At 36.1% G+C, this 13,361-nt stretch overlaps 1 protein-coding gene and 1 pseudogene across 5 annotated transcripts in view; both read right to left on the bottom strand.

Annotated features, from left to right (window-relative positions):
* Positions 1 to 13,361, bottom strand: part of ZRANB3 (zinc finger RANBP2-type containing 3) — a 374,344-nt gene that overhangs the window by 242,697 nt on the left and 118,286 nt on the right. The window lies entirely within an intron of this gene.
* Positions 4,986 to 5,257, bottom strand: LOC112064546 (cytochrome c oxidase subunit 7C, mitochondrial-like; annotated as a pseudogene).

Raw genomic sequence — 13,361 nt, forward strand, 5'->3', positions numbered from 1 at the left:
CCACAACGAAGAGTAGCCACCCCTCGCCGCAACTAGAGAAAGCCCACACGCAGCAACAAAGACCCAACACAGCCAAAAATAAATAAATAAATAAATAAATAAATAAATTTTTTTTAAAAGTTCATGATAGAATGATACAGATTGATAATGCTCGACAGTTCAGAAGTAGATGTTCCATATATTTTTCACATCTTAAAAAATCTGTTTTGTAATATTAAAATAACATGAGCAAACTCTAATAAGATTCTTTACATTTTCTCCATATGTATTACAGGATTAGTGCCTTGGCAATTTCTTGAAAATGAGAGCCCAACACAACACAAAGAGCACAATTATAGATGCTTAAGGGAATAAAAAGAAAGAAAAAAGGAAAAAAAGAAAACATGATCCAATCTTTTGGTAATGTTCTAGGTTCTTAAAATCTATTATACTTATGAATCATTTGGATATTAGTTAAAAATTCAGACTCTAAGGCACCAAATCCCCAAATCCTGACTTGAAAGAACTGGACTTTTAAAATACGGACCCCAATTCTCATGGGGATGGCTCTCAGGCTGCATTTTGAGAATAACTACTCCAAAGATTAAACCTTGGAGAAAAATATCTCAGAGTGCTTTTGCCTAATTTTTGGCCATTTTCTCCTCAGGAGAAAAAAAAAGAGAAAAACCAAACTTAACACTTTAAGGATTTTATTCTTGAACTTCTTATTAATTGCTGGAGAACCTTGTTCCTTAACTGATTTTCAACTCCAATTCTAAGGCAGTATAAACACAGTGCTTTCTATTTTGCTATATAGTATACAGAATAACTTAGAAAAATATATATATCTTTACTGGAGTATAGTTGCTTTTAGAATAACTTTAACAAAAACAGAATTTGGCTTCTAACTTCATAATCTATTTAGATAAACTAACAATTTAATAGAAAAAGAATTTCAGAAGTTTAATAAAGGCTCTGGAAAGGAATCTAATTTGTGTATTAATTTGATTATCTGTTATTTCAGGTAAGCAAAGCACTATATTTAAGCCATTATAAACAAAACTGTTTAACAACTGGAGGAATAAATAACTTACGTCACTAAAATTTCTAGTTGTAATGAACAGGGAAATCAAAAAGAGTGCATTTAAGGAAAGAAAAATGTATGAAAAATACAAAATTATCCATGTTGTATAATAATGCTATGAATATGCCGATCACAAATGTAAATAAAGGAGTCTTTCAAAAGTATATGAAAACAAGGACTAAGAAACGAAAGACAGTGAACATTTGCACTTGGCAAATTGATTATTGCCAATAATGATCAGAGATCAACTTGGCTAGAAATTTTATAAAAGAGAAAACGAATTCTTTACTTGGATAGTGTAAATAATTACAGCATGATGTTTTATATCCTTTTTTATGTGGCAACACTATAATTAATTTGAAGACAACATCAGAATAAAGAACCTCATGCTGAAATTCAGACAGTATATTAAAATAATATTTTCTTCAGTTATAAAATCGTGGTGGAAGTGAAGTAAATAAATAAGGTCACCACTTATTTCTGACAAGAGGAAAATTACTTTTGCTTTCAAAATAAGAAATCAAATGCAAATCAATCAAAAGATTCAGAGAAAAAATTTTACGAGGTTATTAGAATGTTTTCAGTTGAACTAGTACTTGTATTAATCTGTCAATTCTTGTGTTGACACATAGCAATCACTTTAGAACCATTAGAAAGAAATTGAAATTTCAATCCAGTAATTTTTGAAAATGTAAATTAAGCAATGTCAGAGATTCACTACTCAAATTCAGAACTGAGACCCATTTAAAATGGGTCATATATTATAATACAAAGGAAGTAAAACGGAAGCCTTCATAAGTTTTTTTTTAAAAGAAAAGTAAGAATAATAAATGGTCACATAAAATGAAAAGAAAACAAGGAAGAAGAAAACAAAATGCTAACCACATCTTTTACCACTTGCCAAAATGCCACTAAAAATAGAGCCCTAGTGAGTTGGGTAGATAGCTGTCAAAGGTTAAAAAGTAAAGGATGATCATCAAAGCCTGAGATTAGGCATTATTTGCTGAAAAGGAAACAAGAATGTGAAACAAATAAGGCTGCAAAATCAATTAGTCATTCTAAGAAAAAGACATGGAATGCTACCAAAAATAAAAATTGCTGTTTAAATTGGCTTAGGCAATAAAGAAACACTAGGACTATTAAGAAATAAGAAAGAGAAAACCAGGAATGTTTGTAAACATTAAATACCTAAAAATTAATTTTTGTATGTTTAGAGAATATTTAAAGAGATGATTTTGGGGGCTAAAAATCAACCAACCCACATCAAGATAAAATTTTCTGGGTCCAAACTATACAGTTTTTCCCTCTAGAATGGAATTTGTATAGTTTCTGTATTAGACAGAGTTACAGATCATTTCTCTTACAATGCAATGTCACATGAACCCCAGGGAAGTATTATATAAGAAAGTGAAATATATTTGGTTTCTGACATTTTTATTGGATAGGGATGTGCCTTGTTTTCCCAATGTAACTAAATATATTGTAGAATAACTTCTCTTTTCTTTCTCTTCCTTTGTCTTCTACTAGAACTAATAATGGCTCCAAATTTCTTAAATGAATCTATGTACAGAATATGCTCAAAAGTGCACAGCCCGTCAATTATTACTTAAGGAATTCAATTTTACTCCATAAAAAGAAATGAGATATGTCAAAATTATGATAATGGAATCATATGCTAGTCACAGTCCTCATTTATTAAATATTATCCATGTCAAAATAAAAAATTGACTCTGGTTTTATGGAACCAGTTGACTAGAGAAAATGTATGTATCTGAACTTCAGAAATTTTAATGAAAATGTTATCTAAGAAAATCGTCTTATGACACAAATTCAAATTGGTTTTAGAATCAAAATAAATGTTACTTGCAAAGTATTAATAAGTATAACAACAAACAATAAATAATAAAAGTTAATTTATATGGAGAAGTTGCATATGTTAAGATCTAACCTGGGCTTGACTTGACTTTACAGAAAGGCTTAGAGAAAACAGTTCATTAGATTCGTTTGAACACTGTCATAAACTAATAAGGTAAAGAAAATTAAAAATACTATAAAAATGTTGGAATAAAAAAGTAATGAGGGATTCCCTGGTGGCACAGTGGTTGAGAATCTGCCTGCTAATGCAGGGGACACGGGTTCGAGCCCTGGTCTGGGAAGATCCCACATGCCACGGAGCAACTAGACCCGTGAGCCACAACTACTGAGCCTGCACGTCTGGAGCCTGTGCTCTGCAACAAGAGAGGCCGTGATAGTGAGAGGCCCGTGCACCGCAATGAAGACTGGCCCCCACTTGCCACAACTAGAGAAAGCCCTCACACAGAAATGAAGACCCAACACAGCCCAAAATAAATAAATAAATAAATAAATTTAAAAATAAATAAATACACAAATATTTATATTTATAAATATTTATTCCTGTTCTCTGTTAAAAAAAAGTAATGAATGTTAGGAATTAATGGTAAAATTTTAAAAGATAAGAAACTCAATTGAAAAATTGATATATTATGAATAACCTAAAATAGGGATTTTAAATAAAAGTGTACTGAAAAGTGAAGGAATAGCTGATAATATTACTTTATTTTTTCTAATGTTATTTATCATTAATAGCCTCAGTACTAATATTAATAAAAATATATAAAGAGTCATTTCATTTTATGGGTAAACTCACTTAAGACAGGGAAGCAAAAGGCCTTGGAGTAGCAAAAATGAAGACTAAGAAGCAGACACAGGCCAGAGGTTAAGACTCTGCGCTGTCACTGCAGGGGGTGCAAGTTCGATTTCAGCTCAGGGAACTAAGATCCCGCATGGCACACGGCACAGCCAAAAAAGAAGCAGACACATAACTTAAAACAGTCTAAGAGATTTAAGTAAAGGGCCTAACTTGTCTCAGTAGTTGATAACTTTGAGTAACTAAAAAAAAGGTTAAATTGTGCTTTCAAATGTCGTGGCAAAAAAAATTGAATGCCTCGCTGTTCTATAAACTTTTACTCTCTGGAAATATGTCATTTACTATAAAACAACAAGAAAATATTATCATTGTTAAAAAATATATTGTAGGGAATTCCCTGGTGGTCCAGGGGTTAGGACTCGGCACTTTCACTGCCATGGCCTGGGTTCGATCCCTGGTCGGGGAACTAAGATCCTGCAGGCCACGTGGCATGGCCAAAAAAATAAATAAAAATTAAAAAAATAATATATATATGTATGTATACAAATGTGTATACACATATAGTAGTTTTATTTTCTTTCTTTTGTTAATGCCTTAAGTTTATTTACAAACATATCTAGTATGTTGAGTTTGTTGAATTAAGAAAAATATATGCATAACGTGAAGAGTTGCGAGTTAAGTTTTACTTGGGGCAAAATGAAGACTGCAGCCCGGGAGACAGCGTTTCAGATAACTCTGAGAAACTGCTCCTGAAGAGGTGGGGGGAGGAGCCAGGATATATAGGAGTTCTGCAACAAAGAGCAAGTAATTGGGACGTCGGAAGACTATCGTTAAATAAAGAAAACCAGATATCTCAAGTTAAGGAATTTAGCGCTTTTCTACGTATGGGAAGATGCAAGAGTCTGGGCTCACAGAAATCATTCCTTTGATGTGCACCTTAGCTATCTGGGACCTGTATTTTCACATCCTGAGTTTCCTCAGGGCTCACCACAGGGAGTGGCTGCAGTCTGATGGCTGCTGGATGGCAGGTATTCTTTTCAGCCCCGAGTTTCCTCAGGGCTCACCAGCTCACTTTGGAGGGCTGCAATCATTGGTGACTTTGACATCCTTTGTTTATTGATATGGCAGGAAATATTCCATTTATAAATATTCCATTCCATTTATAAATATTCCATTTATCAAGTTCAAGAGTCAGATCTTTTTTCAAAGAGAGTGCACCTCTTAAAATACTCCTTTTCATATGTGTTTCATGGATTATTTTTTAAGCAGTTGGTGTCTTACTACAAAGAAAGGTGCAGCAAATCCAGATCCAAAGTACAAAGTGATCATAAGTAGTAACTGCTACTTGTTTTCCACTAGAATAGTAAATACTTCCCTGGACCCTCCTCAGAGTGGCTCCTACGCACGACAGGGGCTGTGAACCTCCAGACAGTCTGTCCCAGCACAGCTCTGTCGGAAACTGTGAAAGGCACAAAGACTGAAGGTGGAAGAAATGGAGGCAGCACACCAAGCCTTCCTTTCCTCATGACCTTGCTCCCCTGTGTCTAGTGTAACTTTCTGAATTAACTTTAGAGCTTGAGAGAAAGAAAATGTGATTAAAACTTGCAGAAAATGCCAAAGATTGACTCATTCTATTGAAAACTTTTGGATCACTTATGAATAAAGTTAGATAAAGGTTAAGAAAGCTACATACTTCACATCACTGTAATATAGAAAAAGACACTAAAGAATTGAGAAAAGCAGTTTTAAAACTTTTAAAAAGCAATGTAAGCCATTTTCAAATAAAACATTACACAGAAGCTCAACATTTATCAAGCAGAAAAAGTGAGGCAGCTGTAGCTGAAGTAAAGCAGAAACATAGCCTCATACCTTCGAGTCTCAACCTCAGTTCTGTGAAAATACAGCTCACAAACACCAGAAAGTCAATAAATTCGTCAATTTTCCTTTTTTCAGTGCTGGTTTTATACTTACCTCTTCTGTAAGACTCACCTTAAATCTACCTCCTTTACAAAGCATTCTGACTTAATCAAGCTGGAATTAATGTTTCCCTCCACAAAAGTACCATGGAAGTTGTATTGTAAACTTCATTTCCAATATTTCTAGTATTCTACATTTTACATATATCATACAGAGACCCACACCCCACAACATTCATTTCCTGATTGAAAGCTTCTCAGATAGTGGACATGTTTCTTAATCTATATTCATAATAACTTTTCAAATAGAAGACCCTCAATTATATACAGGGGTAAAAGGTAGGTTAATCAATGGCTAAAGGAAAAAATGGTTTAAAATGTTCTAATGTAAAGAAATAAGACTTGAATTGATAACAAACCCTAGCTGCTATCTATGAAAAATCTGGAGCAGAATTGTTGTCCAATTCCCAGTGCAGATGTGGCCCCTTAGGGCTGTTCAAGTTCTGTGGAAACTTAAGTCCATTACTTTAAAAAAAAAAAAAAAGCAGATTATGGGGTGATAATTAATTTTAACCTCCCCTCCAGATTTTAAATAATTTCTATCCCATTAAGAACATTTCAGTTAATAAAAATTGGTGAGGCAGGAACGTTTGCAACATCCTCCTTACAATGTACTTGGAAGTATTACTATATAATAAAAGTGCCTTAGAGTGACACAATGGCATTAGTGCTTTGTGCCTTTCAATGCTTATGTGAGTTATAAACATTATAATCCAGAAAGATGCTTTGTGTCTGACTCTATGTGGGTTCAGTTTAACTCACCATTGCTGTTACCTCTGCATTTCATTCTGAATCTTGTCCAAGACTATGGAGAGAACATTGCAATAACCCAGCTGTGCAAAACAGCAGGAGCCCTGAGCAAAATTACATCATTCCCTAAAGAAATCAGGGTAAACTTCTTTAACATTGAAAATGAAATCAGTTGTATTAGTATTATACATTTTAAGTGTTCAAGATAAAAACATTTCAAACTGAGGATGACCAGAAGGAAAGCAAGACAACTCAATGCTAGACATTTTTTTTAAAGTTGATTTTCTTTTTCTTCTTCTTTTTGGCCATACCACGCAGCATGTGGGATTAGTTCCCCAACGAGGGATCGAACAGGTGACCCTGGCATTGGAAGCACAGAGTCTTAACCACTAAACTGCCAAGGAAGCCCTATGCTAGACATTTTAATAGTTTTCTTAAAAAGACCCCAACCCCCAAAACCCACTTAGAGGAATCTTTTCTCCATTACCTCCACGCCACAAGAATGACTGGAGGTGGGTGGTAGTGGACATAATTTAAAGTACTGGTGACTATAGACAAGATGTCCCTTTTGTTCAGATAAAGAGATGTTTATCTGAGATGAGCCCAAAGGTCTCAAATCAACAACAATTAATGAGACAAAAGAAGTTCTCTCTTTTTCTCTCTTATTCATTCATTCAGAAGGCATTAACTGAAAATCTACTATTTATTCCCTAGACACTGCTAGGTAGATATGGCTTGGGTCCTAGGAGTTCCAATCTTTGGGAGAGAACCAGTAAAGTACACTAGAACATGATTCAAACTAAAGTAGAAGTGAGAGCACATAGGAACCAAGAGGCTCAAAGGCTGTGACACAGAGGTGATACAGATGGTGACACAGAGGAAGTGATATTTGAAGAGGGTTTTGAATGATGTTTTTGTTAGGTGAACTTGGGGAAAGCTGGGGACACAAAAGGAAAGGAATTAATCAGAAAAAGAACAGCATATATAGAGATAGCAAAGCTTAAAAAGTCATGGTGTTTGGGAACAGAATAGGGGAAAGGAATATCTGAGATATATTCCTCCTGTTCCTTACGTAAGTAATCTCATGAGAAAAGTATTATTACTCCCAAACTTATATAAAGAAACAAAGGCTCAGAGAGATTAACCTGTCTAATATAACATTTATAATAAGTGGTAGATATTATAATAGGTAGGGAGATGGAAGTGTCACTGGAATTGATGCCAGAGAAGGGGAGAAGAGAATAGAAGACACAGGTAGCGGCTACAATGTAAAGTGCTTTACTTTATAGGCAACAGAGGGGAATGGAGAATTTGAGGACTACAACTCTAGCAGCAGTACAGAGTAGCTATTTTCATTTGATTCAGGCTTGGCCTTTGTAAAACAAAGGGAACACTTCCTAACTCATTGTACAAGGCCAACTTTACCCTAACATCAAAAACAAGATATTATTTTAAAAAACCAAAAAAACCTACAGATCAATACCTCTCAGGAACACAGATGTGAAAATTCTCAACAAAATATTAGCAAACCAAATCTAGGAATGTATAAAAAAGAATTATATACCATGGCCAAGTAGAATTTATCCTAGGTATGCAAGACTGGTTCATCAACACTTGAATGTGAATAAATGTAATCCATTACAACAACAGACTAAGGAATAAAAAAATCATATGACTTTATCAACTGATGCAGAAAAAGCAGCTGACAAAAACTAAATCCCAATCATGACAAAAGCTCTCAGAAAACTAGGAACCCAGGGGAATTTCCTCAATTTGATAAAGAGTTATCTACAAAATACCTACAGCTAACATCATACTTCATGGTGAGAAACTGGATACCTTCCTCCTAAGACTGAGAACAAGACAAGGACGTCTTGTCTCACCATTCCTATCCAACACTGTTTTAGAAGATCTAGCTAGTACAAAGACAAGAAAAGGATACAAAATGTATATAGGTTGTAGATATGATATTATATATAGAAAACCCAAAAGACTCACCAAAAACTGTGAGGGCTAATCAACATACCCAGTAAAGTTGCAGAATACAAAATCAATATATAAAAATCTGTTGCATTTCTAGTAACTAACAACAAACTGTCAGAAAGAGAAATAAAGGAAAAAAACCCCCTGTAATTGCATCAAAAAGAATAAAATACCTTGGAATAAATTTAACCAAGGACATGAAAGACCTGTACACTGAAAATTATTAAGACATTGATGAAAAAATAGAAGACATCAAAAAGAGGAAAGAGGGCTTCCCTGGTGGTGCAGTGGTTGGGAGTCCGCCTGCCGGTGCAGGAGACACGGGTTCGTGCCCCGGTCTGGGGGGATCCCACGTGCCGCGGAGCGGCTGGGCCCGTGAGCCGTGGCCGCTGGGCCTGTGCGTCCAGAGTCTGTGCTCCGCAATGGGAGGGGCCACAGCAGTGAGAGGCCCGCGTACGGCAAAAAAAGCGGCTGGGCCCGTGAGCCGTGGCCGCTGGGCCTGTGCGTCCAGAGTCTGTGCTCCGCAATGGGAGGGCCCACAACAGTGAGAGGCCCGCGTACGGCAAAAAAAAAAAAAAAAAAAAAGAGGAAAGATATTTCATGCTCATGGAGTGGAAGAATTAATATTGTTAAACTGTCCATACTACTCAAAGCAATCTAAGATTCTATGCAATCCCTATCAAAATTAAAATGGCATTTTTCACAAAAATAGAACAATCATAAAATTTGTATGAAACCACAAAAGACCCCAATAACCAAAGCAATCATGAGAAAAAAGAACAAAGCTGTGGCATCACGCTCCCTGATTTTGAACTATATTACAGAGCAATAGTAATCAAAACAGTATGGTATTTGCATAAAAACAGACATATTGATCAATGGAACAGAACAGAGCCAAAAATAAACTCATGACTCTATGGTCAATTAATTTATAACAAAGGAACCAGAATACACAGAGGGTAAAGGACAGGCCCTTCAATAAATAGTGTTGGGAAAACTGGATGACCACATGCAAAAGAAAGAATGAATTTTGACCACTATTTTACACTACACACAAAAGTTAACCTAAAATGGATTTAAGACTTGAATGTAAGATCTGAAACCATAAAACTCCTAGAAGAAAACGTAGGAGGTAAACTCCTTGACATCAGTCTTGACTATGATTTGGAATTTGACACCAAAAGCAAAGGCAAAAAAAGCAAAAATAAACAAGTGGGATTACCTCAAACTAATAAGAAGCTCTACACAGCAAATGATCAGTCTTGATTGACTATGATTTGGAATTTGACACCAAAAGCAAAAAAAAAGCAAAAATAAACAAGTGGGATTACCTCAAACTAATAAGAAGCTCTACACAGCAAATGAAACAAACAAAATGAGAAGACAACCTCTAGAATGGAAGAAAATATCTGCAAACCACATATCTAATAAGAAGTTAATAGCCAAAATATATAAGGAACTCCTACAACTCAACAGCAAAAAAAATCCCCACAAACAAAAACAAAACCCCAATTTAAAAATGGGCAAGGGCTTCCCTGGTGGTGCAGTGGTTGAGAGTCCACCTGCCGATGCAGGGGACACAGGTTCGTGCCCTGGTCCGGGAAGATCCCACATGCCACAGAGCGGCTAGGCCCATGTACCGCAAAAAAAAAAAAAAAAAAAAAAAAAAAAAAGGGCAAAAGACCAAATAGACATTTGTCCAAAGAAGACATACAGATGACCAACAGGTACATGAAGCTCAACATCACTAATCATCAGAGAAATGCAAATCAAAACCACAATGTAATACCACCTTATACCTATTAGAATATGTATTATCAAAATAAGAAATAACAAGTGTTGATGAGGATGTGGAGAAAAAGGAACCCTCCTGCACTGTTGGTGGGAAAAAAAATTGGTACAGCCACTGTGGCTGGAGGTTTCTCAAAAAATTAGAGCTAGAACTATCACATGATCCAGCAATTCCACTTCTGGGTATTTATCCAAAGAAAATGAAAACACTAACTAAAAAAGATACATGCACTCCCACGTTCACTGCAGCATTATTTACAATAGGCAAGAAATGGAAGCAACCTGTGTCCATCTACAGATGAATGGATAAAGAATTTGTGAGATATATATATATATTTTTATATATTATATATATAAACACACACTCACACAGAATATTATTCAGCCATTTGTGACAGCATGGATGAATGTTACAGGCATTATACTAAGTGAAATAAGTCATACGAAGAAAGACAAGTACTGTATGATCTAATTTTTTGTGGAAACAAAAGAAAACTGAGCTCATAGATACAGAAAACAGATTGGTGGTTGCCAGGGACTTCCCTGGTGGTCCACTGGTAGAAGAATCTGCCTTCCAATACAAGGGACGTGGGTTCGATCCCTGGTCGGGGAACTAAGATCCCACATGCCACGGGGCAACTAAGCCTATGCACCACAACTACTGAGCTTGCGCACCTCCACGAGACAGCCCACGTGCTGCAAACTACAGAGCCCACGTGCCCCAGAGCCTGAGCGCCACAACTAGAGAGAAGCCCACGCACTGCAATGAAAGATCCTGCTTGCTGCAACTAAGACCTGACACAGTCAAGAAAATAAATTTAAAAAAAAAAAAAAGATTGGTGGTTGTCAGAGGCAGGGGATTGAGAGTGGATGAAATAGGTGAAGAGGGTCTAAAGGTACAAACTTCAAGTCATAAAATAAATAAGTCATGGGGATGTAATGTACAGCTTGGTGGCTGTAATTAATAATACCGCACTGTATATTTGAAAGCTGCTGAAAGAGTAGATCTTAAAAGTTCTCATCACAAGAAAAATAATTTAGTAACTGTATGGTAACAGATGTTAACTAGACTTATTGTGGTGATCATTTTGCAATATATACAAATATCAAATCATTATGTTGTATACCTGAAACCACATATAATGTTGTATGTCAATTATACCTCAGTACAAAAAAAAAAGGAAAGAAAATTACTGATGAGAAAAAAAATCAAAGAATTTCTAAATAAACAGAGAGATAGTCTGTGTTCATGGACTAAAGACTCACATTGTTAAAGTTTCTTCCCAACTTGGTCTATAGATCTATTGATTCTTCCCATCTTTACCTATAAATGCAATGCAATCCCAGTCAAAATCCCAGCAAGCTGTTTGTAGAGACTGAGAAACTGATTCTAAGATTTATATGGAAAGACTAAGGACCTAGAATAGCCAACACAGTTACTAAAGAAGATGAACAAAGTTGGATGAATCACACCACCCAATTTCAAGTATTATTATAAGGCTACAGTAATCAAGACAGTGTGGTACTGGTGAAAGAATAGATATAGATCATTGGGACATAAGAGAGAGCCTAGAAATAGACCCATACAAATAAAGTCAACTGATCTTTGACAAAGAAGAAAGCTAATTCAGTGGTGAAAGGATACTCTTTTCAACAAATGTTGCTGGAACAACTGCACATCCATATGTAAGAAAAAGAATCTAGACACTAACTTTATACCCAAAATGGATCATAGACCGAAGTGTAATGTGACACTACAAAACTTCTAGAAGACAACATAAGAGAAAATCTAGGCCTTGGGTGTGGCAATGAGATAGAAGACCAAAAGGATAATCAATGAAAGAAAAAATTGATAGGCTGGACTTCATTAAAGGTAAAAACTTGTGCTCTGTGAAAGAAACTTTTAGAAGAATAAAAAGACAAGTCACAGCATTGGAGAAAATATTTGTAAATCACATATCTGATAAAGGACTTGTACCTAAAATATACAAAGAACTCTTAAAACTCAACAACAAAATAAATAATCCAATAAAAAATGGGCAAAAGAACTGAACAAAGACCTTGCCAAAGAAGGCTTAGAGATGGAAAATAAACAAATGAAAGGATGCTCAATATCATATGTTATTAGAGAACTGCAAATTAAAAGAATAATGAAATATAACTATACCCAGTACAAAGGCTAAAATTTAAAAAAAAATTTTTTTTAACTGACAATACCAACTGCTGGTGAGGATGCAGGGCAAGGGGAATTCTCATTCATTACTGGTGGGAATGCAAAATGATACACTTCTGAAGACAGTTTGACAGTTTCTGACAAAAGTGAACATAGTCTTACCATGTATTATGGGTTGAATTGTGTCTCCCCCCACCCCCTACCAAAAGATATATTGAAGCCCTATTCCCTCAGTATTTCAGGATGTGACCTTATTTGGATATAGGGTTGTTGCAGATGTAATTGGTTAAGATGATGTCATACTACAGTAGGGTGAGCCCTTAATCCAATGTGACTGATGTTTTTACAAGAGGAGAAGAGACATAGACAAAAGGAGAATGCCCCATGAAGATAGAGGCAGGGATTGAAGTGATGCATCTACAAACCCAGGAATGCCAAAGACTGCCGGCCATCACCTGAAGCCAGGAGAAAGGCATTAAACAGATTCTCCCTCAGAGCCCTCAGAAGGAACCAAACCTCCTGACACCTTGATTTCAGACTTCTAGCCTCTAGAATCGAGAGAGGATAAATTTCTGTTGTTTTAAGACACCAAGTTTGTGGTACTTTTTATGGCAGCCCTAGGAAACTAACATACCATACAATCCAGCAACTGCACTCCTAGATAATTACTCAACTGAGTACGCCCACACAAACACCTACATAATCGTCAAAACTGGAAGCAACAAATATGTCCCTTCATCTTGGTGAATGGAAAAACAAACTGTGTTACATCCATATAATGGAATTTTATTCAGTGATTAAAAGAAGAGCTATCGGGGCTTCCCTGGTGGCGCAGTGGTTGCGCGTCCGCCTGCCCATGCAGGGGAACCGGCTTCGCGCCCCGGTCTGGGAGGATCCCGCGTGCCGCGGAGCGGCTGGGCCCGTGAGCCATGGCCAATGAGCCTGCGCGTCCGGAGC

This window comes from Physeter macrocephalus, chromosome 2 (assembly GCF_002837175.3).
Source record: "Physeter macrocephalus isolate SW-GA chromosome 2, ASM283717v5, whole genome shotgun sequence".
In the NCBI taxonomy this organism is placed as follows: domain Eukaryota; kingdom Metazoa; phylum Chordata; class Mammalia; order Artiodactyla; family Physeteridae; genus Physeter; species Physeter macrocephalus.